At 41.2% G+C, this 25,816-nt stretch overlaps 25 non-coding genes across 25 annotated transcripts; all 25 read left to right on the top strand.

The window, feature by feature from the left end:
- The first annotated feature begins 37 nt into the window (after positions 1 to 37).
- Positions 38 to 228, top strand: LOC133546390 (U2 spliceosomal RNA). Its single transcript, XR_009805159.1, has one exon. It is a non-coding gene; the product is annotated as a U2 spliceosomal RNA (small nuclear RNA).
- An 899-nt stretch (positions 229 to 1,127) lies between these two features.
- Positions 1,128 to 1,291, top strand: LOC133546319 (U1 spliceosomal RNA). Its single transcript, XR_009805091.1, has one exon. It is a non-coding gene; the product is annotated as a U1 spliceosomal RNA (small nuclear RNA).
- An 850-nt stretch (positions 1,292 to 2,141) lies between these two features.
- On the top strand, positions 2,142 to 2,332 carry LOC133546343 (U2 spliceosomal RNA). Its single transcript, XR_009805114.1, has one exon. It is a non-coding gene; the product is annotated as a U2 spliceosomal RNA (small nuclear RNA).
- An 899-nt stretch (positions 2,333 to 3,231) lies between these two features.
- Positions 3,232 to 3,395, top strand: LOC133546423 (U1 spliceosomal RNA). Its single transcript, XR_009805189.1, has one exon. It is a non-coding gene; the product is annotated as a U1 spliceosomal RNA (small nuclear RNA).
- Positions 3,396 to 4,245: 850 nt separating this feature from the next.
- Positions 4,246 to 4,436, top strand: LOC133546341 (U2 spliceosomal RNA). The gene has a single exon (XR_009805112.1). It is a non-coding gene; the product is annotated as a U2 spliceosomal RNA (small nuclear RNA).
- An 899-nt stretch (positions 4,437 to 5,335) lies between these two features.
- Positions 5,336 to 5,499, top strand: LOC133546422 (U1 spliceosomal RNA). The gene has a single exon (XR_009805188.1). It is a non-coding gene; the product is annotated as a U1 spliceosomal RNA (small nuclear RNA).
- An 850-nt stretch (positions 5,500 to 6,349) lies between these two features.
- Positions 6,350 to 6,540, top strand: LOC133546340 (U2 spliceosomal RNA). The gene has a single exon (XR_009805111.1). It is a non-coding gene; the product is annotated as a U2 spliceosomal RNA (small nuclear RNA).
- Positions 6,541 to 7,439: 899 nt separating this feature from the next.
- LOC133546421 (U1 spliceosomal RNA) lies at positions 7,440 to 7,603 on the top strand. Its single transcript, XR_009805187.1, has one exon. It is a non-coding gene; the product is annotated as a U1 spliceosomal RNA (small nuclear RNA).
- Positions 7,604 to 8,453: 850 nt separating this feature from the next.
- LOC133546338 (U2 spliceosomal RNA) lies at positions 8,454 to 8,644 on the top strand. The gene has a single exon (XR_009805110.1). It is a non-coding gene; the product is annotated as a U2 spliceosomal RNA (small nuclear RNA).
- Positions 8,645 to 9,543: 899 nt separating this feature from the next.
- On the top strand, positions 9,544 to 9,707 carry LOC133546312 (U1 spliceosomal RNA). Its single transcript, XR_009805084.1, has one exon. It is a non-coding gene; the product is annotated as a U1 spliceosomal RNA (small nuclear RNA).
- An 850-nt stretch (positions 9,708 to 10,557) lies between these two features.
- On the top strand, positions 10,558 to 10,748 carry LOC133546337 (U2 spliceosomal RNA). The gene has a single exon (XR_009805109.1). It is a non-coding gene; the product is annotated as a U2 spliceosomal RNA (small nuclear RNA).
- Positions 10,749 to 11,647: 899 nt separating this feature from the next.
- Positions 11,648 to 11,811, top strand: LOC133546446 (U1 spliceosomal RNA). The gene has a single exon (XR_009805210.1). It is a non-coding gene; the product is annotated as a U1 spliceosomal RNA (small nuclear RNA).
- Positions 11,812 to 12,661: 850 nt separating this feature from the next.
- Positions 12,662 to 12,852, top strand: LOC133546336 (U2 spliceosomal RNA). Its single transcript, XR_009805108.1, has one exon. It is a non-coding gene; the product is annotated as a U2 spliceosomal RNA (small nuclear RNA).
- An 899-nt stretch (positions 12,853 to 13,751) lies between these two features.
- LOC133546420 (U1 spliceosomal RNA) lies at positions 13,752 to 13,915 on the top strand. Its single transcript, XR_009805186.1, has one exon. It is a non-coding gene; the product is annotated as a U1 spliceosomal RNA (small nuclear RNA).
- An 850-nt stretch (positions 13,916 to 14,765) lies between these two features.
- On the top strand, positions 14,766 to 14,956 carry LOC133546335 (U2 spliceosomal RNA). Its single transcript, XR_009805107.1, has one exon. It is a non-coding gene; the product is annotated as a U2 spliceosomal RNA (small nuclear RNA).
- An 899-nt stretch (positions 14,957 to 15,855) lies between these two features.
- LOC133546297 (U1 spliceosomal RNA) lies at positions 15,856 to 16,019 on the top strand. The gene has a single exon (XR_009805069.1). It is a non-coding gene; the product is annotated as a U1 spliceosomal RNA (small nuclear RNA).
- An 850-nt stretch (positions 16,020 to 16,869) lies between these two features.
- On the top strand, positions 16,870 to 17,060 carry LOC133546334 (U2 spliceosomal RNA). Its single transcript, XR_009805106.1, has one exon. It is a non-coding gene; the product is annotated as a U2 spliceosomal RNA (small nuclear RNA).
- Positions 17,061 to 17,959: 899 nt separating this feature from the next.
- Positions 17,960 to 18,123, top strand: LOC133546419 (U1 spliceosomal RNA). Its single transcript, XR_009805185.1, has one exon. It is a non-coding gene; the product is annotated as a U1 spliceosomal RNA (small nuclear RNA).
- An 850-nt stretch (positions 18,124 to 18,973) lies between these two features.
- Positions 18,974 to 19,164, top strand: LOC133546333 (U2 spliceosomal RNA). The gene has a single exon (XR_009805105.1). It is a non-coding gene; the product is annotated as a U2 spliceosomal RNA (small nuclear RNA).
- An 899-nt stretch (positions 19,165 to 20,063) lies between these two features.
- Positions 20,064 to 20,227, top strand: LOC133546296 (U1 spliceosomal RNA). The gene has a single exon (XR_009805068.1). It is a non-coding gene; the product is annotated as a U1 spliceosomal RNA (small nuclear RNA).
- An 850-nt stretch (positions 20,228 to 21,077) lies between these two features.
- LOC133546412 (U2 spliceosomal RNA) lies at positions 21,078 to 21,269 on the top strand. Its single transcript, XR_009805180.1, has one exon. It is a non-coding gene; the product is annotated as a U2 spliceosomal RNA (small nuclear RNA).
- Positions 21,270 to 22,168: 899 nt separating this feature from the next.
- On the top strand, positions 22,169 to 22,332 carry LOC133546418 (U1 spliceosomal RNA). Its single transcript, XR_009805184.1, has one exon. It is a non-coding gene; the product is annotated as a U1 spliceosomal RNA (small nuclear RNA).
- An 850-nt stretch (positions 22,333 to 23,182) lies between these two features.
- Positions 23,183 to 23,373, top strand: LOC133546332 (U2 spliceosomal RNA). The gene has a single exon (XR_009805104.1). It is a non-coding gene; the product is annotated as a U2 spliceosomal RNA (small nuclear RNA).
- Positions 23,374 to 24,272: 899 nt separating this feature from the next.
- Positions 24,273 to 24,436, top strand: LOC133546295 (U1 spliceosomal RNA). Its single transcript, XR_009805067.1, has one exon. It is a non-coding gene; the product is annotated as a U1 spliceosomal RNA (small nuclear RNA).
- Positions 24,437 to 25,286: 850 nt separating this feature from the next.
- On the top strand, positions 25,287 to 25,477 carry LOC133546331 (U2 spliceosomal RNA). Its single transcript, XR_009805103.1, has one exon. It is a non-coding gene; the product is annotated as a U2 spliceosomal RNA (small nuclear RNA).
- The last annotated feature ends 339 nt before the right edge of the window (positions 25,478 to 25,816 follow it).

Below are 25,816 nucleotides of genomic sequence, written 5' to 3'. Positions count from 1 at the left end.
TCCGGAATGACATCCTTCCTTCTGACAACCAAGTGGCATCGCTTCTCGGCCTTTTGGCTAAGATCAAGTGTAGTATCTGTTCTTATCAGTTTAATATCTGATATGTCCCTTATCAGGGGACCATATATTAAATTGTTTTTTGAATCAGGGAGCTGGAATAGGAGCTTGTTTCACCCACTCCACGCATTGACCTGGTATTGCAGTATCTCCAGGAACGGTGCACTCCTCTTCTTGTCTAAAACAATTAAAATATTTGTACCAATGTCTAAAATACAGTTGATCTTACAACAAGTTTTTGAGTTCTACAGCACAGACATTGCATGGACTGAGTTAATTCAGCTGTCGTTGCATACATGAATATCGGACACAACACAATTACCACACGGGATAATGTGGTGTCTTGCCGGTGAAGTCGTCCCCTTCTTTGCATCTAGTTTTAAACATGCAAACTTTAAACGGATTAAACCGAACTTTCTTCAAGACGTTTCAGACGAGATACGATCAGAAAAGTGAACCATGTCGTGTGGAAAAGTTGCAAACAGTTGCGTGTCTTTGGGTCTGTTACTACCGGTTTTGCACATCGAGAGAGTGACATGGTTGCCCATTCTTCTGTGCAAAACATTTCCAACTGAGTCGAATTAGACGGAAGGTGTTTGTGAACGGCATTTTTCAGATATTGCCCAATATTTTGTATTGGAATTAGGTGTTTTTTTTCAAGCTAATTTAAATGTGATTTGTTATGTTTCATTATGAAGTTGTTCAAGTTTGATGTCAGTGAAAATCTTATTCGGTGTAGTGTGTGCTACTCACCACTAGATGCTGACAGTGTAACATGTGTTACTGTCCCAAACAAAGAAACAGGAAGTGGCTGTAAAGGGAGGCAGGGACACCCAGTCCCTTCCAGTACAGGCTCGGCGTAGTAGTGTAGATTGAGTATTGGGAACAAATAGTTGTGTTCAAGTGTAATATCAATAGTGATAATAATGTAATGATCAAACAATGTTGTGTATTTGAGTCTTTTACATGTGCAGGCTTGTTGAGTGTGTTTACTAGTGTGCACGCGGTGAGTCCATCACTTAACATGGTGTGTGTGTGAAGGACTTGTGCGTGTGAGCCATGTATAACTCATACTTACCTGGCAGGGGAGATACCATGATCATGAAGGTGGTTCACCTAGGGTGAGGCTCAGCCATTGCACTCTGGCTTTGTTGACTCTTACGAATTCCCCAAATGTGGGAATCTCAACTGCATAATTTGTGGTAGTGGGGGACCGCGTGCGCGCTCTCCCCTGATCATCTGTTAATGACAAAACACATCAAATGTCCCTGGAGTGCTTACATACTCTGTTATTGAAATGAAAACATGGCGATGTAGCCACCATTTAGTGGTGAATAACACATATTGCAATGTTAAAGATTCTCATTAAGTTTAAGTTTCAAACAAAACAACAATTCACCCTGACTGATCATGCAGTGAGTGCACGGAAAGCTGGTGTTGTACTGCCACCTACTGGTGACACCTATGCTGGCTATGCTTTTAACAACATAACCTGTGTTGTTTATCAGTACAGGTACTGAGAAATTACTTATGAATAATTTCTAAGCATTTTATCACGCATTAGTTACAAGTAATGCTTAAGTCTTATGTGTTGCCTTCATTTCCGGTTTTAAGTGTTGTAGGTACCACTCCACGTCACTTGGTGGTGGAAGCGTTTGTCTCAATGGCACAAGAATTAAGCCGGAAGTAGTTTGGTCATGAGGCGGGCTCGACGATTAAATTGGTCAAATGTTGATTGTACAGCTACTTTGCGTTTTGCTCAAATATTCTACCAACCACCAACATTTATGTATTTTATAATGAAGTTTGTTTGTTTGGTTGAATGAGACTGGGGCGATGCGAGTGTTGGAAAAATGTATTTCGCCACTTACTATTGGACTGAGGTGTACCACGTGACCAGGAGTGATCAAACACTTCCGTTCATTTAAAGTCTTTGCAGCTTTGAAAATAATGCAGTCATTCAAAAAGTGCATGGTTGTTGTTTGGTGTGTTGATATGTGACGTTGTGGTTGATCAATGTGTGTAACCCTCACTGTAGGTTGTTGTGTCCGGAATGACATCCTCCCTTCTGACAACCAAGTGGCATCGCTTCTCGGCCTTTTGGCTAAGATCAAGTGTAGTATCTGTTCTTATCAGTTTAATATCTGATATGTCCCTTATCAGGGGACCATATATTAAATTGATTTTTGAATCAGGGAGCCGGAATAGGAGCTTGCTTCACCCACTCCACGCATTGACCTGGTATTGCAGTATCTCCAGGAACGGTGCACTCCTCTTCTTGTCTAAAACAATTAAAATATCTGTACCAATATCTAAAATACAGTTGATCTTACAACAAGTTTTTGAGTTCTACAGCACAGACATTGCATGGACTGAGTTAATTCAGCTGTCGTTGCATACATGAATATCGGACACAACACAATTACCACACGGGATAATGTGGTGTCTTGCAGGTGAAGTCGTCCCCGTCTTTGCATCTAGTTTTAAACATGCAAACTTTAAACGGATTAAACCGAACTTTCTTCAAGACGTTTCAGACGAGATACGATCAGAAAAGTGAACCATGTCGTGTGGAAAAGTTGCAAACAGTTGCGTGTCTTTGGGTCTGTTACTACCGGTTTTGCACATCGAGAGAGTGACATGGTTGCCCATTCTTCTGTGCAAAACATTTCCAACTGAGTCGAATTAGACGGAAGGTGTTTGTGAACGGCATTTTTCAGATATTGCCCAATATTTTGTATTGGAATTAGGTGTTTTTTTTCAAGCTAATTTAAATGTGATTTGTTATGTTTCATTATGAAGTTGTTCAAGTTTGATGTCAGTGAAAATCTTATTCGGTGTAGTGTGTGCTACTCACCACTAGATGCTGACAGTGTAACATGTGTTACTGTCCCAAACAAAGAAACAGGAAGTGGCTGTAAAGGGAGGCAGGGACACCCAGTCCCTTCCAGTACAGGCTCGGCGTAGTAGTGTAGATTGAGTATTGGGAACAAATAGTTGTGTTCAAGTGTAATATCAATAGTGATAATAATGTAATGATCAAACAATGCTGTGTAGTTGAGTCTTTTACATGTGCAGGCTTGTTGAGTGTGTTTACTAGTGTGCACGCGGTGAGTCCATCACTTAACATGGTGTGTGTGTGAAGGACTTGTGCGTGTGAGCCATGTATAACTCATACTTACCTGGCAGGGGAGATACCATGATCATGAAGGTGGTTCACCTAGGGTGAGGCTCAGCCATTGCACTCTGGCTTTGTTGACCCTTACGAATTCCCCAAATGTGGGAATCTCGACTGCATAATTTGTGGTAGTGGGGGACTGCGTGCGCGCTCTCCCCTGATCATCTGTTAATGACAAAACACATCAAATGTCCCTGGAGTGCTTACATACTCTGTTATTGAAATGAACACATGGCGATGTAGCCACCATTTAGTGGTGAGTAACACATATTGCAATGTTAAAGATTCTCATTAAGTTTAAGTTTCAAACAAAACAACAATTCACCCTGACTGATCATGCAGTGAGTGCACGGAAAGCTGGTGTTGTACTGCCACCTACTGGTGACACCTATGCTGGCTATGCTTTTAACAATTTAACCTGTGTTGTTTATCAGTACAGGTACTGAGAAATTACTTATGAATAATTTCTAAGCATTTTATCACGCATTAGTTACAAGTAATGCTTGAGTCTTATGTGTTGCCTTCATTTCCGGTTTTAAGTGTTGTAGGTACCACTCCACGTCACTTGGTGGTGGAAGCGTTTGTCTCAATGGCACAAGAATTAAGCCGGAAGTAGTTTGGTCATGAGGCGGGCTCGACGATTAAATTGGTCAAATGTTGATTGTACAGCTACTTTGGGTTTTGCTCAAATATTCTACCAACCACCAACATTTATGTATTTTATAATGAAGTTTGTTTGTTTGGTTGAATGAGACTGGGGCGATGCGAGTGTTGGAAAAATGTATTTCGCCACTTACTATTGGACTGAGGTGTACCACGTGACCAGGGGTGATCAAACACTTCCGTTCATTTAAAGTCTTTGCAGCTTTGAAAATAATGCAGTCATTCAAAAAGTGCATGGTTGTTGTTTGGTGTGTTGATATGTGACGTTGTGGTTGATCAATGTGTGTAACCCTCACTGTAGGTTGTTGTGTCCGGAATGACATCCTCCCTTCTGACAGCCAAGTGGCATCGCTTCTCGGCCTTTTGGCTAAGATCAAGTGTAGTATCTGTTCTTATCAGTTTAATATCTGATATGTCCCTTATCAGGGGACCATATATTAAATTGATTTTTGAATCAGGGAGCCGGAATAGGAGCTTGCTTCACCCACTCCACGCATTGACCTGGTATTGCAGTATCTCCAGGAACGGTGCACTCCTCTTCTTGTCTAAAACAATTAAAATATCTGTACCAATATCTAAAATATAGTTGATCTTACAACAAGTTTTTGAGTTCTACAGCACAGACATTGCATGGACTGAGTTAATTCAGCTGTCGTTGCATACATGAATATCGGACACAACACAATTACCACACGGGATAATGTGGTGTCTTGCAGGTGAAGTCGTCCCCGTCTTTGCATCTAGTTTTAAACATGCAAACTTTAAACGGATTAAACCGAACTTTCTTCAAGACGTTTCAGACGAGATACGATCAGAAAAGTGAACCATGTCGTGTGGAAAAGTTGCAAACAGTTGCGTGTCTTTGGGTCTGTTACTACCGGTTTTGCACATCGAGAGAGTGACATGGTTGCCCATTCTTCTGTGCAAAACATTTCCAACTGAGTCGAATTAGACGGAAGGTGTTTGTGAACGGCATTTTTCAGATATTGCCCAATATTTTGTATTGGAATTAGGTGTTTTTTTTCAAGCTAATTTAAATGTGATTTGTTATGTTTCATTATGAAGTTGTTCAAGTTTGATGTCAGTGAAAATCTTATTCGGTGTAGTGTGTGCTACTCACCACTAGATGCTGACAGTGTAACATGTGTTACTGTCCCAAACAAAGAAACAGGAAGTGGCTGTAAAGGGAGGCAGGGACACCCAGTCCCTTCCAGTACAGGCTCGGCGTAGTAGTGTAGATTGAGTATTGGGAACAAATAGTTGTGTTCAAGTGTAATATCAATAGTGATAATAATGTAATGATCAAACAATGCTGTGTAGTTGAGTCTTTTACATGTGCAGGCTTGTTGAGTGTGTTTACTAGTGTGCACGCGGTGAGTCCATCACTTAACATGGTGTGTGTGTGAAGGACTTGTGCGTGTGAGCCATGTATTACTCATACTTACCTGGCAGGGGAGATACCATGATCATGAAGGTGGTTCACCTAGGGTGAGGCTCAGCCATTGCACTCTGGCTTTGTTGACCCTTACGAATTCCCCAAATGTGGGAATCTCGACTGCATAATTTGTGGTAGTGGGGGACTGCGTGCGCGCTCTCCCCTGATCATCTGTTAATGACAAAACACATCAAATGTCCCTGGAGTGCTTACATACTCTGTTATTGAAATGAACACATGGCGATGTAGCCACCATTTAGTGGTGAGTAACACATATTGCAATGTTAAAGATTCTCATTAAGTTTAAGTTTCAAACAAAACAACAATTCACCCTGACTGATCATGCAGTGAGTGCACGGAAAGCTGGTGTTGTACTGCCACCTACTGGTGACACCTATGCTGGCTATGCTTTTAACAATTTAACCTGTGTTGTTTATCAGTACAGGTACTGAGAAATTACTTATGAATAATTTCTAAGCATTTTATCACGCATTAGTTACAAGTAATGCTTGAGTCTTATGTGTTGCCTTCATTTCCGGTTTTAAGTGTTGTAGGTACCACTCCACGTCACTTGGTGGTGGAAGCGTTTGTCTCAATGGCACAAGAATTAAGCCGGAAGTAGTTTGGTCATGAGGCGGGCTCGACGATTAAATTGGTCAAATGTTGATTGTACAGCTACTTTGGGTTTTGCTCAAATATTCTACCAACCACCAACATTTATGTATTTTATAATGAAGTTTGTTTGTTTGGTTGAATGAGACTGGGGCGATGCGAGTGTTGGAAAAATGTATTTCGCCACTTACTATTGGACTGAGGTGTACCACGTGACCAGGGGTGATCAAACACTTCCGTTCATTTAAAGTCTTTGCAGCTTTGAAAATAATGCAGTCATTCAAAAAGTGCATGGTTGTTGTTTGGTGTGTTGATATGTGACGTTGTGGTTGATCAATGTGTGTAACCCTCACTGTAGGTTGTTGTGTCCGGAATGACATCCTCCCTTCTGACAGCCAAGTGGCATCGCTTCTCGGCCTTTTGGCTAAGATCAAGTGTAGTATCTGTTCTTATCAGTTTAATATCTGATATGTCCCTTATCAGGGGACCATATATTAAATTGATTTTTGAATCAGGGAGCCGGAATAGGAGCTTGCTTCACCCACTCCACGCATTGACCTGGTATTGCAGTATCTCCAGGAACGGTGCACTCCTCTTCTTGTCTAAAACAATTAAAATATCTGTACCAATATCTAAAATATAGTTGATCTTACAACAAGTTTTTGAGTTCTACAGCACAGACATTGCATGGACTGAGTTAATTCAGCTGTCGTTGCATACATGAATATCGGACACAACACAATTACCACACGGGATAATGTGGTGTCTTGCAGGTGAAGTCGTCCCCGTCTTTGCATCTAGTTTTAAACATGCAAACTTTAAACGGATTAAACCGAACTTTCTTCAAGACGTTTCAGACGAGATACGATCAGAAAAGTGAACCATGTCGTGTGGAAAAGTTGCAAACAGTTGCGTGTCTTTGGGTCTGTTACTACCGGTTTTGCACATCGAGAGAGTGACATGGTTGCCCATTCTTCTGTGCAAAACATTTCCAACTGAGTCGAATTAGACGGAAGGTGTTTGTGAACGGCATTTTTCAGATATTGCCCAATATTTTGTATTGGAATTAGGTGTTTTTTTTCAAGCTAATTTAAATGTGATTTGTTATGTTTCATTATGAAGTTGTTCAAGTTTGATGTCAGTGAAAATCTTATTCGGTGTAGTGTGTGCTACTCACCACTAGATGCTGACAGTGTAACATGTGTTACTGTCCCAAACAAAGAAACAGGAAGTGGCTGTAAAGGGAGGCAGGGACACCCAGTCCCTTCCAGTACAGGCTCGGCGTAGTAGTGTAGATTGAGTATTGGGAACAAATAGTTGTGTTCAAGTGTAATATCAATAGTGATAATAATGTAATGATCAAACAATGCTGTGTAGTTGAGTCTTTTACATGTGCAGGCTTGTTGAGTGTGTTTACTAGTGTGCACGCGGTGAGTCCATCACTTAACATGGTGTGTGTGTGAAGGACTTGTGCGTGTGAGCCATGTATTACTCATACTTACCTGGCAGGGGAGATACCATGATCATGAAGGTGGTTCACCTAGGGTGAGGCTCAGCCATTGCACTCTGGCTTTGTTGACCCTTACGAATTCCCCAAATGTGGGAATCTCGACTGCATAATTTGTGGTAGTGGGGGACTGCGTGCGCGCTCTCCCCTGATCATCTGTTAATGACAAAACACATCAAATGTCCCTGGAGTGCTTACATACTCTGTTATTGAAATGAACACATGGCGATGTAGCCACCATTTAGTGGTGAGTAACACATATTGCAATGTTAAAGATTCTCATTAAGTTTAAGTTTCAAACAAAACAACAATTCACCCTGACTGATCATGCAGTGAGTGCACGGAAAGCTGGTGTTGTACTGCCACCTACTGGTGACACCTATGCTGGCTATGCTTTTAACAATTTAACCTGTGTTGTTTATCAGTACAGGTACTGAGAAATTACTTATGAATAATTTCTAAGCATTTTATCACGCATTAGTTACAAGTAATGCTTGAGTCTTATGTGTTGCCTTCATTTCCGGTTTTAAGTGTTGTAGGTACCACTCCACGTCACTTGGTGGTGGAAGCGTTTGTCTCAATGGCACAAGAATTAAGCCGGAAGTAGTTTGGTCATGAGGCGGGCTCGACGATTAAATTGGTCAAATGTTGATTGTACAGCTACTTTGGGTTTTGCTCAAATATTCTACCAACCACCAACATTTATGTATTTTATAATGAAGTTTGTTTGTTTGGTTGAATGAGACTGGGGCGATGCGAGTGTTGGAAAAATGTATTTCGCCACTTACTATTGGACTGAGGTGTACCACGTGACCAGGAGTGATCAAACACTTCCGTTCATTTAAAGTCTTTGCAGCTTTGAAAATAATGCAGTCATTCAAAAAGTGCATGGTTGTTGTTTGGTGTGTTGATATGTGACGTTGTGGTTGATCAATGTGTGTAACCCTCACTGTAGGTTGTTGTGTCCGGAATGACATCCTCCCTTCTGACAACCAAGTGGCATCGCTTCTCGGCCTTTTGGCTAAGATCAAGTGTAGTATCTGTTCTTATCAGTTTAATATCTGATATGTCCCTTATCAGGGGACCATATATTAAATTGATTTTTGAATCAGGGAGCCGGAATAGGAGCTTGCTTCACCCACTCCACGCATTGACCTGGTATTGCAGTATCTCCAGGAACGGTGCACTCCTCTTCTTGTCTAAAACAATTAAAATATCTGTACCAATATCTAAAATACAGTTGATCTTACAACAAGTTTTTGAGTTCTACAGCACAGACATTGCATGGACTGAGTTAATTCAGCTGTCGTTGCATACATGAATATCGGACACAACACAATTACCACACGGGATAATGTGGTGTCTTGCAGGTGAAGTCGTCCCCGTCTTTGCATCTAGTTTTAAACATGCAAACTTTAAACGGATTAAACCGAACTTTCTTCAAGACGTTTCAGACGAGATACGATCAGAAAAGTGAACCATGTCGTGTGGAAAAGTTGCAAACAGTTGCGTGTCTTTGGGTCTGTTACTACCGGTTTTGCACATCGAGAGAGTGACATGGTTGCCCATTCTTCTGTGCAAAACATTTCCAACTGAGTCGAATTAGACGGAAGGTGTTTGTGAACGGCATTTTTCAGATATTGCCCAATATTTTGTATTGGAATTAGGTGTTTTTTTTCAAGCTAATTTAAATGTGATTTGTTATGTTTCATTATGAAGTTGTTCAAGTTTGATGTCAGTGAAAATCTTATTCGGTGTAGTGTGTGCTACTCACCAGTAGATGCTGACAGTGTAACATGTGCTACTGTCCCAAACAAAGAAACAGGAAGTGGCTGTAAAGGGAGGCAGGGACACCCAGTCCCTTCCAGTACAGGCTCGGCGTAGTAGTGTAGATTGAGTATTGGGAACAAATAGTTGTGTTCAAGTGTAATATCAATAGTGATAATAATGTAATGATCAAACAATGTTGTGTAGTTGAGTCTTTTACATGTGCAGGCTTGTTGAGTGTGTTTACTAGTGTGCACGCGGTGAGTCCATCACTTAACATGGTGTGTGTGTGAAGGACTTGTGCGTGTGAGCCATGTATAACTCATACTTACCTGGCAGGGGAGATACCACGATCATGAAGGTGGTTCACCTAGGGTAAGGCTCAGCCATTGCACTCTGGCTTTTTTGACCCTTACGAATTCCCCAAATGTGGGAATCTCGACTGCATAATTTGTGGTAGTGGGGGACTGCGTGCGCGCTCTCCCCTGATCATCTGTTAATGACAAAACACATCAAATGTCCCTGGAGTGCTTACATACTCTGTTATTGAAATGAACACATGGCGATGTAGCCACCATTTAGTGGTGAGTAACACATATTGCAATGTTAAAGATTCTCATTAAGTTTAAGTTTCAAACAAAACAACAATTCACCCTGACTGATCATGCAGTGAGTGCACGGAAAGCTGGTGTTGTACTGCCACCTACTGGTGACACCTATGCTGGCTATGCTTTTAACAACATAACCTGTGTTGTTTATCAGTACAGGTACTGAGAAATTACTTATGAATAATTTCTAAGCATTTTATCACGCATTAGTTACAAGTAATGCTTAAGTCTTATGTGTTGCCTTCATTTCCGGTTTTAAGTGTTGTAGGTACCACTCCACGTCACTTGGTGGTGGAAGCGTTTGTCTCAATGGCACAAGAATTAAGCCGGAAGTAGTTTGGTCATGAGGCGGGCTCGACGATTAAATTGGTCAAATGTTGATTGTACAGCTACTTTGCGTTTTGCTCAAATATTCTACCAACCACCAACATTTATGTATTTTATAATGAAGTTTGTTTGTTTGGTTGAATGAGACTGGGGCGATGCGAGTGTTGGAAAAATGTATTTCGCCACTTACTATTGGACTGAGGTGTACCACGTGACCAGGAGTGATCAAACACTTCCGTTCATTTAAAGTCTTTGCAGCTTTGAAAATAATGCAGTCATTCAAAAAGTGCATGGTTGTTGTTTGGTGTGTTGATATGTGACGTTGTGGTTGATCAATGTGTGTAACCCTCACTGTAGGTTGTTGTGTCCGGAATGACATCCTCCCTTCTGACAACCAAGTGGCATCGCTTCTCGGCCTTTTGGCTAAGATCAAGTGTAGTATCTGTTCTTATCAGTTTAATATCTGATATGTCCCTTATCAGGGGACCATATATTAAATTGATTTTTGAATCAGGGAGCCGGAATAGGAGCTTGCTTCACCCACTCCACGCATTGACCTGGTATTGCAGTATCTCCAGGAACGGTGCACTCCTCTTCTTGTCTAAAACAATTAAAATATCTGTACCAATATCTAAAATACAGTTGATCTTACAACAAGTTTTTGAGTTCTACAGCACAGACATTGCATGGACTGAGTTAATTCAGCTGTCGTTGCATACATGAATATCGGACACAACACAATTACCACACGGGATAATGTGGTGTCTTGCAGGTGAAGTCGTCCCCGTCTTTGCATCTAGTTTTAAACATGCAAACTTTAAACGGATTAAACCGAACTTTCTTCAAGACGTTTCAGACGAGATACGATCAGAAAAGTGAACCATGTCGTGTGGAAAAGTTGCAAACAGTTGCGTGTCTTTGGGTCTGTTACTACCGGTTTTGCACATCGAGAGAGTGACATGGTTGCCCATTCTTCTGTGCAAAACATTTCCAACTGAGTCGAATTAGACGGAAGGTGTTTGTGAACGGCATTTTTCAGATATTGCCCAATATTTTGTATTGGAATTAGGTGTTTTTTTTCAAGCTAATTTAAATGTGATTTGTTATGTTTCATTATGAAGTTGTTCAAGTTTGATGTCAGTGAAAATCTTATTCGGTGTAGTGTGTGCTACTCACCACTAGATGCTGACAGTGTAACATGTGTTACTGTCCCAAACAAAGAAACAGGAAGTGGCTGTAAAGGGAGGCAGGGACACCCAGTCCCTTCCAGTACAGGCTCGGCGTAGTAGTGTAGATTGAGTATTGGGAACAAATAGTTGTGTTCAAGTGTAATATCAATAGTGATAATAATGTAATGATCAAACAATGCTGTGTAGTTGAGTCTTTTACATGTGCAGGCTTGTTGAGTGTGTTTACTAGTGTGCACGCGGTGAGTCCATCACTTAACATGGTGTGTGTGTGAAGGACTTGTGCGTGTGAGCCATGTATAACTCATACTTACCTGGCAGGGGAGATACCATGATCATGAAGGTGGTTCACCTAGGGTGAGGCTCAGCCATTGCACTCTGGCTTTGTTGACCCTTACGAATTCCCCAAATGTGGGAATCTCGACTGCATAATTTGTGATAGTGGGGGACTGCGTGCGCGCTCTCCCCTGATCATCTGTTAATGACAAAACACATCAAATGTCCCTGGAGTGCTTACATACTCTGTTATTGAAATGAACACATGGCGATGTAGCCACCATTTAGTGGTGAGTAACACATATTGCAATGTTAAAGATTCTCATTAAGTTTAAGTTTCAAACAAAACAACAATTCACCCTGACTGATCATGCAGTGAGTGCACGGAAAGCTGGTGTTGTACTGCCACCTACTGGTGACACCTATGCTGGCTATGCTTTTAACAATTTAACCTGTGTTGTTTATCAGTACAGGTACTGAGAAATTACTTATGAATAATTTCTAAGCATTTTATCACGCATTAGTTACAAGTAATGCTTGAGTCTTATGTGTTGCCTTCATTTCCGGTTTTAAGTGTTGTAGGTACCACTCCACGTCACTTGGTGGTGGAAGCGTTTGTCTCAATGGCACAAGAATTAAGCCGGAAGTAGTTTGGTCATGAGGCGGGCTCGACGATTAAATTGGTCAAATGTTGATTGTACAGCTACTTTGGGTTTTGCTCAAATATTCTACCAACCACCAACATTTATGTATTTTATAATGAAGTTTGTTTGTTTGGTTGAATGAGACTGGGGCGATGCGAGTGTTGGAAAAATGTATTTCGCCACTTACTATTGGACTGAGGTGTACCACGTGACCAGGGGTGATCAAACACTTCCGTTCATTTAAAGTCTTTGCAGCTTTGAAAATAATGCAGTCATTCAAAAAGTGCATGGTTGTTGTTTGGTGTGTTGATATGTGACGTTGTGGTTGATCAATGTGTGTAACCCTCACTGTAGGTTGTTGTGTCCGGAATGACATCCTCCCTTCTGACAGCCAAGTGGCATCGCTTCTCGGCCTTTTGGCTAAGATCAAGTGTAGTATCTGTTCTTATCAGTTTAATATCTGATATGTCCCTTATCAGGGGACCATATATTAAATTGATTTTTGAATCAGGGAGCCGGAATAGGAGCTTGCTTCACCCACTCCACGCATTGACCTGGTATTGCAGTATCTCCAGGAACGGTGCACTCCTCTTCTTGTCTAAAACAATTAAAATATCTGTACCAATATCTAAAATATAGTTGATCTTACAACAAGTTTTTGAGTTCTACAGCACAGACATTGCATGGACTGAGTTAATTCAGCTGTCGTTGCATACATGAATATCGGACACAACACAATTACCACACGGGATAATGTGGTGTCTTGCAGGTGAAGTCGTCCCCGTCTTTGCATCTAGTTTTAAACATGCAAACTTTAAACGGATTAAACCGAACTTTCTTCAAGACGTTTCAGACGAGATACGATCAGAAAAGTGAACCATGTCGTGTGGAAAAGTTGCAAACAGTTGCGTGTCTTTGGGTCTGTTACTACCGGTTTTGCACATCGAGAGAGTGACATGGTTGCCCATTCTTCTGTGCAAAACATTTCCAACTGAGTCGAATTAGACGGAAGGTGTTTGTGAACGGCATTTTTCAGATATTGCCCAATATTTTGTATTGGAATTAGGTGTTTTTTTTCAAGCTAATTTAAATGTGATTTGTTATGTTTCATTATGAAGTTGTTCAAGTTTGATGTCAGTGAAAATCTTATTCGGTGTAGTGTGTGCTACTCACCACTAGATGCTGACAGTGTAACATGTGTTACTGTCCCAAACAAAGAAACAGGAAGTGGCTGTAAAGGGAGGCAGGGACACCCAGTCCCTTCCAGTACAGGCTCGGCGTAGTAGTGTAGATTGAGTATTGGGAACAAATAGTTGTGTTCAAGTGTAATATCAATAGTGATAATAATGTAATGATCAAACAATGCTGTGTAGTTGAGTCTTTTACATGTGCAGGCTTGTTGAGTGTGTTTACTAGTGTGCACGCGGTGAGTCCATCACTTAACATGGTGTGTGTGTGAAGGACTTGTGCGTGTGAGCCATGTATTACTCATACTTACCTGGCAGGGGAGATACCATGATCATGAAGGTGGTTCACCTAGGGTGAGGCTCAGCCATTGCACTCTGGCTTTGTTGACCCTTACGAATTCCCCAAATGTGGGAATCTCGACTGCATAATTTGTGGTAGTGGGGGACTGCGTGCGCGCTCTCCCCTGATCATCTGTTAATGACAAAACACATCAAATGTCCCTGGAGTGCTTACATACTCTGTTATTGAAATGAACACATGGCGATGTAGCCACCATTTAGTGGTGAGTAACACATATTGCAATGTTAAAGATTCTCATTAAGTTTAAGTTTCAAACAAAACAACAATTCACCCTGACTGATCATGCAGTGAGTGCACGGAAAGCTGGTGTTGTACTGCCACCTACTGGTGACACCTATGCTGGCTATGCTTTTAACAATTTAACCTGTGTTGTTTATCAGTACAGGTACTGAGAAATTACTTATGAATAATTTCTAAGCATTTTATCACGCATTAGTTACAAGTAATGCTTGAGTCTTATGTGTTGCCTTCATTTCCGGTTTTAAGTGTTGTAGGTACCACTCCACGTCACTTGGTGGTGGAAGCGTTTGTCTCAATGGCACAAGAATTAAGCCGGAAGTAGTTTGGTCATGAGGCGGGCTCGACGATTAAATTGGTCAAATGTTGATTGTACAGCTACTTTGGGTTTTGCTCAAATATTCTACCAACCACCAACATTTATGTATTTTATAATGAAGTTTGTTTGTTTGGTTGAATGAGACTGGGGCGATGCGAGTGTTGGAAAAATGTATTTCGCCACTTACTATTGGACTGAGGTGTACCACGTGACCAGGGGTGATCAAACACTTCCGTTCATTTAAAGTCTTTGCAGCTTTGAAAATAATGCAGTCATTCAAAAAGTGCATGGTTGTTGTTTGGTGTGTTGATATGTGACGTTGTGGTTGATCAATGTGTGTAACCCTCACTGTAGGTTGTTGTGTCCGGAATGACATCCTCCCTTCTGACAGCCAAGTGGCATCGCTTCTCGGCCTTTTGGCTAAGATCAAGTGTAGTATCTGTTCTTATCAGTTTAATATCTGATATGTCCCTTATCAGGGGACCATATATTAAATTGATTTTTGAATCAGGGAGCCGGAATAGGAGCTTGCTTCACCCACTCCACGCATTGACCTGGTATTGCAGTATCTCCAGGAACGGTGCACTCCTCTTCTTGTCTAAAACAATTAAAATATCTGTACCAATATCTAAAATATAGTTGATCTTACAACAAGTTTTTGAGTTCTACAGCACAGACATTGCATGGACTGAGTTAATTCAGCTGTCGTTGCATACATGAATATCGGACACAACACAATTACCACACGGGATAATGTGGTGTCTTGCAGGTGAAGTCGTCCCCGTCTTTGCATCTAGTTTTAAACATGCAAACTTTAAACGGATTAAACCGAACTTTCTTCAAGACGTTTCAGACGAGATACGATCAGAAAAGTGAACCATGTCGTGTGGAAAAGTTGCAAACAGTTGCGTGTCTTTGGGTCTGTTACTACCGGTTTTGCACATCGAGAGAGTGACATGGTTGCCCATTCTTCTGTGCAAAACATTTCCAACTGAGTCGAATTAGACGGAAGGTGTTTGTGAACGGCATTTTTCAGATATTGCCCAATATTTTGTATTGGAATTAGGTGTTTTTTTTCAAGCTAATTTAAATGTGATTTGTTATGTTTCATTATGAAGTTGTTCAAGTTTGATGTCAGTGAAAATCTTATTCGGTGTAGTGTGTGCTACTCACCACTAGATGCTGACAGTGTAACATGTGCTACTGTCCCAAACAAAGAAACAGGAAGTGGCTGTAAAGGGAGGCAGGGACACCCAGTCCCTTCCAGTACAGGCTCGGCGTAGTAGTGTAGATTGAGTATTGGGAACAAATAGTTGTGTTCAAGTGTAATATCAATAGTGATAATAATGTAATGATCAAACAATGTTGTGTAGTTGAGTCTTTTACATGTGCAGGCTTGTTGAGTGTGTTTACTAGTGTGCACGCGGTGAGTCCATCACTTAACATGGTGTGTGTGTGAAGGACTTGTGCGTGTGAGCCATGTATAACTCATACTTACCTGGCAGGGGAGATACCATGATCATGAAGGTGGTTCACCTAGGGTGAGGCTCAGCCATTGCACTCTGGCTTTTTTGACCCTTACGAATTCCCCAAATGTGGGAATCTCGACTGCATAATTTGTGGTAGTGGGGGACTGCGTGCGCGCTCTCCCCTGATCATCTGTTAATGACAAAACACATCAAATGTCCCTGGAGTGCTTACATACTCTGTTATTGAAATGAACACATGGCGATGTAGCCACCATTTAGTGGTGAGTAACACATATTGCAATGTTAAAGATTCTCATTAAGTTTAAGTTTCAAACAAAACAACAATTCACCCTGACTGATCATGCAGTGAGTGCACGGAAAGCTGGTGTTGTACTGCCACCTACTGGTGACACCTATGCTGGCTATGCTTTTAACAACATAACCTGTGTTGTTTATCAGTACAGGTACTGAGAAATTACTTATGAATAATTTCTAAGCATTTTATCACGCATTAGTTACAAGTAATGCTTAAGTCTTATGTGTTGCCTTCATTTCCGGTTTTAAGTGTTGTAGGTACCACTCCACGTCACTTGGTGGTGGAAGCGTTTGTCTCAATGGCACAAGAATTAAGCCGGAAGTAGTTTGGTCATGAGGCGGGCTCGACGATTAAATTGGTCAAATGTTGATTGTACAGCTACTTTGCGTTTTGCTCAAATATTCTACCAACCACCAACATTTATGTATTTTATAATGAAGTTTGTTTGTTTGGTTGAATGAGACTGGGGCGATGCGAGTGTTGGAAAAATGTATTTCGCCACTTACTATTGGACTGAGGTGTACCACGTGACCAGGAGTGATCAAACACTTCCGTTCATTTAAAGTCTTTGCAGCTTTGAAAATAATGCAGTCATTCAAAAAGTGCATGGTTGTTGTTTGGTGTGTTGATATGTGACGTTGTGGTTGATCAATGTGTGTAACCCTCACTGTAGGTTGTTGTGTCCGGAATGACATCCTCCCTTCTGACAACCAAGTGGCATCGCTTCTCGGCCTTTTGGCTAAGATCAAGTGTAGTATCTGTTCTTATCAGTTTAATATCTGATATGTCCCTTATCAGGGGACCATATATTAAATTGATTTTTGAATCAGGGAGCCGGAATAGGAGCTTGCTTCACCCACTCCACGCATTGACCTGGTATTGCAGTATCTCCAGGAACGGTGCACTCCTCTTCTTGTCTAAAACAATTAAAATATCTGTACCAATATCTAAAATACAGTTGATCTTACAACAAGTTTTTGAGTTCTACAGCACAGACATTGCATGGACTGAGTTAATTCAGCTGTCGTTGCATACATGAATATCGGACACAACACAATTACCACACGGGATAATGTGGTGTCTTGCAGGTGAAGTCGTCCCCGTCTTTGCATCTAGTTTTAAACATGCAAACTTTAAACGGATTAAACCGAACTTTCTTCAAGACGTTTCAGACGAGATACGATCAGAAAAGTGAACCATGTCGTGTGGAAAAGTTGCAAACAGTTGCGTGTCTTTGGGTCTGTTACTACCGGTTTTGCACATCGAGAGAGTGACATGGTTGCCCATTCTTCTGTGCAAAACATTTCCAACTGAGTCGAATTAGACGGAAGGTGTTTGTGAACGGCATTTTTCAGATATTGCCCAATATTTTGTATTGGAATTAGGTGTTTTTTTTCAAGCTAATTTAAATGTGATTTGTTATGTTTCATTATGAAGTTGTTCAAGTTTGATGTCAGTGAAAATCTTATTCGGTGTAGTGTGTGCTACTCACCACTAGATGCTGACAGTGTAACATGTGTTACTGTCCCAAACAAAGAAACAGGAAGTGGCTGTAAAGGGAGGCAGGGACACCCAGTCCCTTCCAGTACAGGCTCGGCGTAGTAGTGTAGATTGAGTATTGGGAACAAATAGTTGTGTTCAAGTGTAATATCAATAGTGATAATAATGTAATGATCAAACAATGCTGTGTAGTTGAGTCTTTTACATGTGCAGGCTTGTTGAGTGTGTTTACTAGTGTGCACGCGGTGAGTCCATCACTTAACATGGTGTGTGTGTGAAGGACTTGTGCGTGTGAGCCATGTATAACTCATACTTACCTGGCAGGGGAGATACCATGATCATGAAGGTGGTTCACCTAGGGTGAGGCTCAGCCATTGCACTCTGGCTTTGTTGACCCTTACGAATTCCCCAAATGTGGGAATCTCGACTGCATAATTTGTGGTAGTGGGGGACTGCGTGCGCGCTCTCCCCTGATCATCTGTTAATGACAAAACACATCAAATGTCCCTGGAGTGCTTACATACTCTGTTATTGAAATGAACACATGGCGATGTAGCCACCATTTAGTGGTGAGTAACACATATTGCAATGTTAAAGATTCTCATTAAGTTTAAGTTTCAAACAAAACAACAATTCACCCTGACTGATCATGCAGTGAGTGCACGGAAAGCTGGTGTTGTACTGCCACCTACTGGTGACACCTATGCTGGCTATGCTTTTAACAATTTAACCTGTGTTGTTTATCAGTACAGGTACTGAGAAATTACTTATGAATAATTTCTAAGCATTTTATCACGCATTAGTTACAAGTAATGCTTGAGTCTTATGTGTTGCCTTCATTTCCGGTTTTAAGTGTTGTAGGTACCACTCCACGTCACTTGGTGGTGGAAGCGTTTGTCTCAATGGCACAAGAATTAAGCCGGAAGTAGTTTGGTCATGAGGCGGGCTCGACGATTAAATTGGTCAAATGTTGATTGTACAGCTACTTTGGGTTTTGCTCAAATATTCTACCAACCACCAACATTTATGTATTTTATAATGAAGTTTGTTTGTTTGGTTGAATGAGACTGGGGCGATGCGAGTGTTGGAAAAATGTATTTCGCCACTTACTATTGGACTGAGGTGTACCACGTGACCAGGAGTGATCAAACACTTCCGTTCATTTAAAGTCTTTGCAGCTTTGAAAATAATGCAGTCATTCAAAAAGTGCATGGTTGTTGTTTGGTGTGTTGATATGTGACGTTGTGGTTGATCAATGTGTGTAACCCTCACTGTAGGTTGTTGTGTCCGGAATGACATCCTCCCTTCTGACAACCAAGTGGCATCGCTTCTCGGCCTTTTGGCTAAGATCAAGTGTAGTATCTGTTCTTATCAGTTTAATATCTGATATGTCCCTTATCAGGGGACCATATATTAAATTGATTTTTGAATCAGGGAGCCGGAATAGGAGCTTGCTTCACCCACTCCACGCATTGACCTGGTATTGCAGTATCTCCAGGAACGGTGCACTCCTCTTCTTGTCTAAAAGAATTAAAATATCTGTACCAATATCTAAAATATAGTTGATCTTACAACAAGTTTTTGAGTTCTACAGCACAGACATTGCATGGACTGAGTTAATTCAGCTGTCGTTGCATACATGAATGTCGGACACAACACAATTACCACACGGGATAATGTGGTGTCTTGCAGGTGAAGTCGTCCCCGTCTTTGCATCTAGTTTTAAACATGCAAACTTTAAACGGATTAAACCGAACTTTCTTCAAGACGTTTCAGACGAGATACGATCAGAAAAGTGAACCATGTCGTGTGGAAAAGTTGCAAACAGTTGCGTGTCTTTGGGTCTGTTACTACCGGTTTTGCACATCGAGAGAGTGACATGGTTGCCCATTCTTCTGTGCAAAACATTTCCAACTGAGTCGAATTAGACGGAAGGTGTTTGTGAACGGCATTTTTCAGATATTGCCCAATATTTTGTATTGGAATTAGGTGTTTTTTTTCAAGCTAATTTAAATGTGATTTGTTATGTTTCATTATGAAGTTGTTCAAGTTTGATGTCAGTGAAAATCCTATTCGGTGTAGTGTGTGCTACTCACCACTAGATGCTGACAGTGTAACATGTGTTACTGTCCCAAACAAAGAAACAGGAAGTGGCTGTAAAGGGAGGCAGGGACACCCAGTCCCTTCCAGTACAGGCTCGGCGTAGTAGTGTAGATTGAGTATTGGGAACAAATAGTTGTGTTCAAGTGTAATATCAATAGTGATAATAATGTAATGATCAAACAATGCTGTGTAGTTGAGTCTTTTACATGTGCAGGCTTGTTGAGTGTGTTTACTAGTGTGCACGCGGTGAGTCCATCACTTAACATGGTGTGTGTGTGAAGGACTTGTGCGTGTGAGCCATGTATAACTCATACTTACCTGGCAGGGGAGATACCATGATCATGAAGGTGGTTCACCTAGGGTGAGGCTCAGCCATTGCACTCTGGCTTTTTTGACCCTTACGAATTCCCCAAATGTGGGAATCTCGACTGCATAATTTGTGGTAGTGGGGGACTGCGTGCGCGCTCTCCCCTGATCATCTGTTAATGACAAAACACATCAAATGTCCCTGGAGTGCTTACATACTCTGTTATTGAAATGAACACATGGCGATGTAGCCACCATTTAGTGGTGAGTAACACATATTGCAATGTTAAAGATTCTCATTAAGTTTAAGTTTCAAACAAAACAACAATTCACCCTGACTGATCATGCAGTGAGTGCACGGAAAGCTGGTGTTGTACTGCCACCTACTGGTGACACCTATGCTGGCTATGCTTTTAACAACATAACCTGTGTTGTTTATCAGTACAGGTACTGAGAAATTACTTATGAATAATTTCTAAGCATTTTATCACGCATTAGTTACAAGTAATGCTTAAGTCTTATGTGTTGCCTTCATTTCCGGTTTTAAGTGTTGTAGGTACCACTCCACGTCACTTGGTGGTGGAAGCGTTTGTCTCAATGGCACAAGAATTAAGCCGGAAGTAGTTTGGTCATGAGGCGGGCTCGACGATTAAATTGGTCAAATGTTGATTGTACAGCTACTTTGCGTTTTGCTCAAATATTCTACCAACCACCAACATTTATGTATTTTATAATGAAGTTTGTTTGTTTGGTTGAATGAGACTGGGGCGATGCGAGTGTTGGAAAAATGTATTTCGCCACTTACTATTGGACTGAGGTGTACCACGTGACCAGGAGTGATCAAACACTTCCGTTCATTTAAAGTCTTTGCAGCTTTGAAAATAATGCAGTCATTCAAAAAGTGCATGGTTGTTGTTTGGTGTGTTGATATGTGACGTTGTGGTTGATCAATGTGTGTAACCCTCACTGTAGGTTGTTGTGTCCGGAATGACATCCTCCCTTCTGACAACCAAGTGGCATCGCTTCTCGGCCTTTTGGCTAAGATCAAGTGTAGTATCTGGCTCTTATCAGTTTAATATCTGATATGTCCCTTATCAGGGGACCATATATTAAATTGATTTTTGAATCAGGGAGCCGGAATAGGAGCTTGTTTCACCCACTCCACGCATGGACCTGGTATTGCAGTATCTCCAGGAACGGTGCACTCCTCTTCTTGTCTAAAACAATTAAAATATCTGTACCAATATCTAAAATACAGTTGATCTTACAACAAGTTTTTGAGTTCTACAGCACAGACATTGCATGGACTGAGTTAATTCAGCTGTCGTTGCATACATGAATATCGGACACAACACAATTACCACACGGGATAATGTGGTGTCTTGCAGGTGAAGTCGTCCCCGTCTTTGCATCTAGTTTTAAACATGCAAACTTTAAACGGATTAAACCGAACTTTCTTCAAGACGTTTCAGACGAGATACGATCAGAAAAGTGAACCATGTCGTGTGGAAAAGTTGCAAACAGTTGCGTGTCTTTGGGTCTGTTACTACCGGTTTTGCACATCGAGAGAGTGACATGGTTGCCCATTCTTCTGTGCAAAACATTTCCAACTGAGTCGAATTAGACGGAAGGTGTTTGTGAACGGCATTTTTCAGATATTGCCCAATATTTTGTATTGGAATTAGGTGTTTTTTTTCAAGCTAATTTAAATGTGATTTGTTATGTTTCATTATGAAGTTGTTCAAGTTTGATGTCAGTGAAAATCTTATTCGGTGTAGTGTGTGCTACTCACCACTAGATGCTGACAGTGTAACATGTGTTACTGTCCCAAACAAAGAAACAGGAAGTGGCTGTAAAGGGAGGCAGGGACACCCAGTCCCTTCCAGTACAGGCTCGGCGTAGTAGTGTAGATTGAGTATTGGGAACAAATAGTTGTGTTCAAGTGTAATATCAATAGTGATAATAATGTAATGATCAAACAATGCTGTGTAGTTGAGTCTTTTACATGTGCAGGCTTGTTGAGTGTGTTTACTAGTGTGCACGCGGTGAGTCCATCACTTAACATGGTGTGTGTGTGAAGGACTTGTGCGTGTGAGCCATGTATAACTCATACTTACCTGGCAGGGGAGATACCATGATCATGAAGGTGGTTCACCTAGGGTGAGGCTCAGCCATTGCACTCTGGCTTTGTTGACCCTTACGAATTCCCCAAATGTGGGAATCTCGACTGCATAATTTGTGGTAGTGGGGGACTGCGTGCGCGCTCTCCCCTGATCATCTGTTAATGACAAAACACATCAAATGTCCCTGGAGTGCTTACATACTCTGTTATTGAAATGAACACATGGCGATGTAGCCACCATTTAGTGGTGAGTAACACATATTGCAATGTTAAAGATTCTCATTAAGTTTAAGTTTCAAACAAAACAACAATTCACCCTGACTGATCATGCAGTGAGTGCACGGAAAGCTGGTGTTGTACTGCCACCTACTGGTGACACCTATGCTGGCTATGCTTTTAACAATTTAACCTGTGTTGTTTATCAGTACAGGTACTGAGAAATTACTTATGAATAATTTCTAAGCATTTTATCACGCATTAGTTACAAGTAATGCTTGAGTCTTATGTGTTGCCTTCATTTCCGGTTTTAAGTGTTGTAGGTACCACTCCACGTCACTTGGTGGTGGAAGCGTTTGTCTCAATGGCACAAGAATTAAGCCGGAAGTAGTTTGGTCATGAGGCGGGCTCGACGATTAAATTGGTCAAATGTTGATTGTACAGCTACTTTGGGTTTTGCTCAAATATTCTACCAACCACCAACATTTATGTATTTTATAATGAAGTTTGTTTGTTTGGTTGAATGAGACTGGGGCGATGCGAGTGTTGGAAAAATGTATTTCGCCACTTACTATTGGACTGAGGTGTACCACGTGACCAGGAGTGATCAAACACTTCCGTTCATTTAAAGTCTTTGCAGCTTTGAAAATAATGCAGTCATTCAAAAAGTGCATGGTTGTTGTTTGGTGTGTTGATATGTGACGTTGTGGTTGATCAATGTGTGTAACCCTCACTGTAGGTTGTTGTGTCCGGAATGACATCCTCCCTTCTGACAACCAAGTGGCATCGCTTCTCGGCCTTTTGGCTAAGATCAAGTGTAGTATCTGTTCTTATCAGTTTAATATCTGATATGTCCCTTATCAGGGGACCATATATTAAATTGATTTTTGAATCAGGGAGCCGGAATAGGAGCTTGCTTCACCCACTCCACGCATTGACCTGGTATTGCAGTATCTCCAGGAACGGTGCACTCCTCTTCTTGTCTAAAAGAATTAAAATATCTGTACCAATATCTAAAATATAGTTGATCTTACAACAAGTTTTTGAGTTCTACAGCACAGACATCGCATGGACTGAGTTAATTCAGCTGTCGTTGCATACATGAATGTCGGACACAACACAATTACCACACGGGATAATGTGGTGTCTTGCAGGTGAAGTCGTCCCCGTCTTTGCATCTAGTTTTAAACATGCAAACTTTAAACGGATTAAACCGAACTTTCTTCAAGACGTTTCAGACGAGATACGATCAGAAAAGTGAACCATGTCGTGTGGAAAAGTTGCAAACAGTTGCGTGTCTTTGGGTCTGTTACTACCGGTTTTGCACATCGAGAGAGTGACATGGTTGCCCATTCTTCTGTGCAAAACATTTCCAACTGAGTCGAATTAGACGGAAGGTGTTTGTGAACGGCATTTTTCAGATATTGCCCAATATTTTGTATTGGAATTAGGTGTTTTTTTTCAAGCTAATTTAAATGTGATTTGTTATGTTTCATTATGAAGTTGTTCAAGTTTGATGTCAGTGAAAATCCTATTCGGTGTAGTGTGTGCTACTCACCACTAGATGCTGACAGTGTAACATGTGTTACTGTCCCAAACAAAGAAACAGGAAATGGCTGTAAAGGGAGGCAGGGACACCCAGTCCCTTCCAGTACAGGCTCGGCGTAGTAGTGTAGATTGAGTATTGGGAACAAATAGTTGTGTTCAAGTGTAATATCAATAGTGATAATAATGTAATGATCAAACAATGCTGTGTAGTTGAGTCTTTTACATGTGCAGGCTTGTTGAGTGTGTTTACTAGTGTGCACGCGGTGAGTCCATCACTTAACATGGTGTGTGTGTGAAGGACTTGTGCGTGTGAGCCATGTATAACTCATACTTACCTGGCAGGGGAGATACCATGATCATGAAGGTGGTTCACCTAGGGTGAGGCTCAGCCATTGCACTCTGGCTTTTTTGACCCTTACGAATTCCCCAAATGTGGGAATCTCGACTGCATAATTTGTGGTAGTGGGGGACTGCGTGCGCGCTCTCCCCTGATCATCTGTTAATGACAAAACACATCAAATGTCCCTGGAGTGCTTACATACTCTGTTATTGAAATGAACACATGGCGATGTAGCCACCATTTAGTGGTGAGTAACACATATTGCAATGTTAAAGATTCTCATTAAGTTTAAGTTTCAAACAAAACAACAATTCACCCTGACTGATCATGCAGTGAGTGCACGGAAAGCTGGTGTTGTACTGCCACCTACTGGTGACACCTATGCTGGCTATGCTTTTAACAACATAACCTGTGTTGTTTATCAGTACAGGTACTGAGAAATTACTTATGAATAATTTCTAAGCATTTTATCACGCATTAGTTACAAGTAATGCTTAAGTCTTATGTGTTGCCTTCATTTCCGGTTTTAAGTGTTGTAGGTACCACTCCACGTCACTTGGTGGTGGAAGCGTTTGTCTCAATGGCACAAGAATTAAGCCGGAAGTAGTTTGGTCATGAGGCGGGCTCGACGATTAAATTGGTCAAATGTTGATTGTACAGCTACTTTGCGTTTTGCTCAAATATTCTACCAACCACCAACATTTATGTATTTTATAATGAAGTTTGTTTGTTTGGTTGAATGAGACTGGGGCGATGCGAGTGTTGGAAAAATGTATTTCGCCACTTACTATTGGACTGAGGTGTACCACGTGACCAGGAGTGATCAAACACTTCCGTTCATTTAAAGTCTTTGCAGCTTTGAAAATAATGCAGTCATTCAAAAAGTGCATGGTTGTTGTTTGGTGTGTTGATATGTGACGTTGTGGTTGATCAATGTGTGTAACCCTCACTGTAGGTTGTTGTGTCCGGAATGACATCCTCCCTTCTGACAACCAAGTGGCATCGCTTCTCGGCCTTTTGGCTAAGATCAAGTGTAGTATCTGTTCTTATCAGTTTAATATCTGATATGTCCCTTATCAGGGGACCATATATTAAATTGATTTTTGAATCAGGGAGCCGGAATAGGAGCTTGCTTCACCCACTCCACGCATTGACCTGGTATTGCAGTATCTCCAGGAACGGTGCACTCCTCTTCTTGTCTAAAACAATTAAAATATCTGTACCAATATCTAAAATACAGTTGATCTTACAACAAGTTTTTGAGTTCTACAGCACAGACATTGCATGGACTGAGTTAATTCAGCTGTCGTTGCATACATGAATATCGGACACAACACAATTACCACACGGGATAATGTGGTGTCTTGCAGGTGAAGTCGTCCCCGTCTTTGCATCTAGTTTTAAACATGCAAACTTTAAACGGATTAAACCGAACTTTCTTCAAGACGTTTCAGACGAGATACGATCAGAAAAGTGAACCATGTCGTGTGGAAAAGTTGCAAACAGTTGCGTGTCTTTGGGTCTGTTACTA

The sequence above is a fragment of the Nerophis ophidion genome, linkage group LG29 (genome assembly GCF_033978795.1).
Source record: "Nerophis ophidion isolate RoL-2023_Sa linkage group LG29, RoL_Noph_v1.0, whole genome shotgun sequence".
Lineage (NCBI taxonomy): Eukaryota > Metazoa > Chordata > Actinopteri > Syngnathiformes > Syngnathidae > Nerophis > Nerophis ophidion.
Note: the sequence above shows the minus strand (reverse complement) of the source record. Positions and strands in the feature narration are given on the sequence as shown.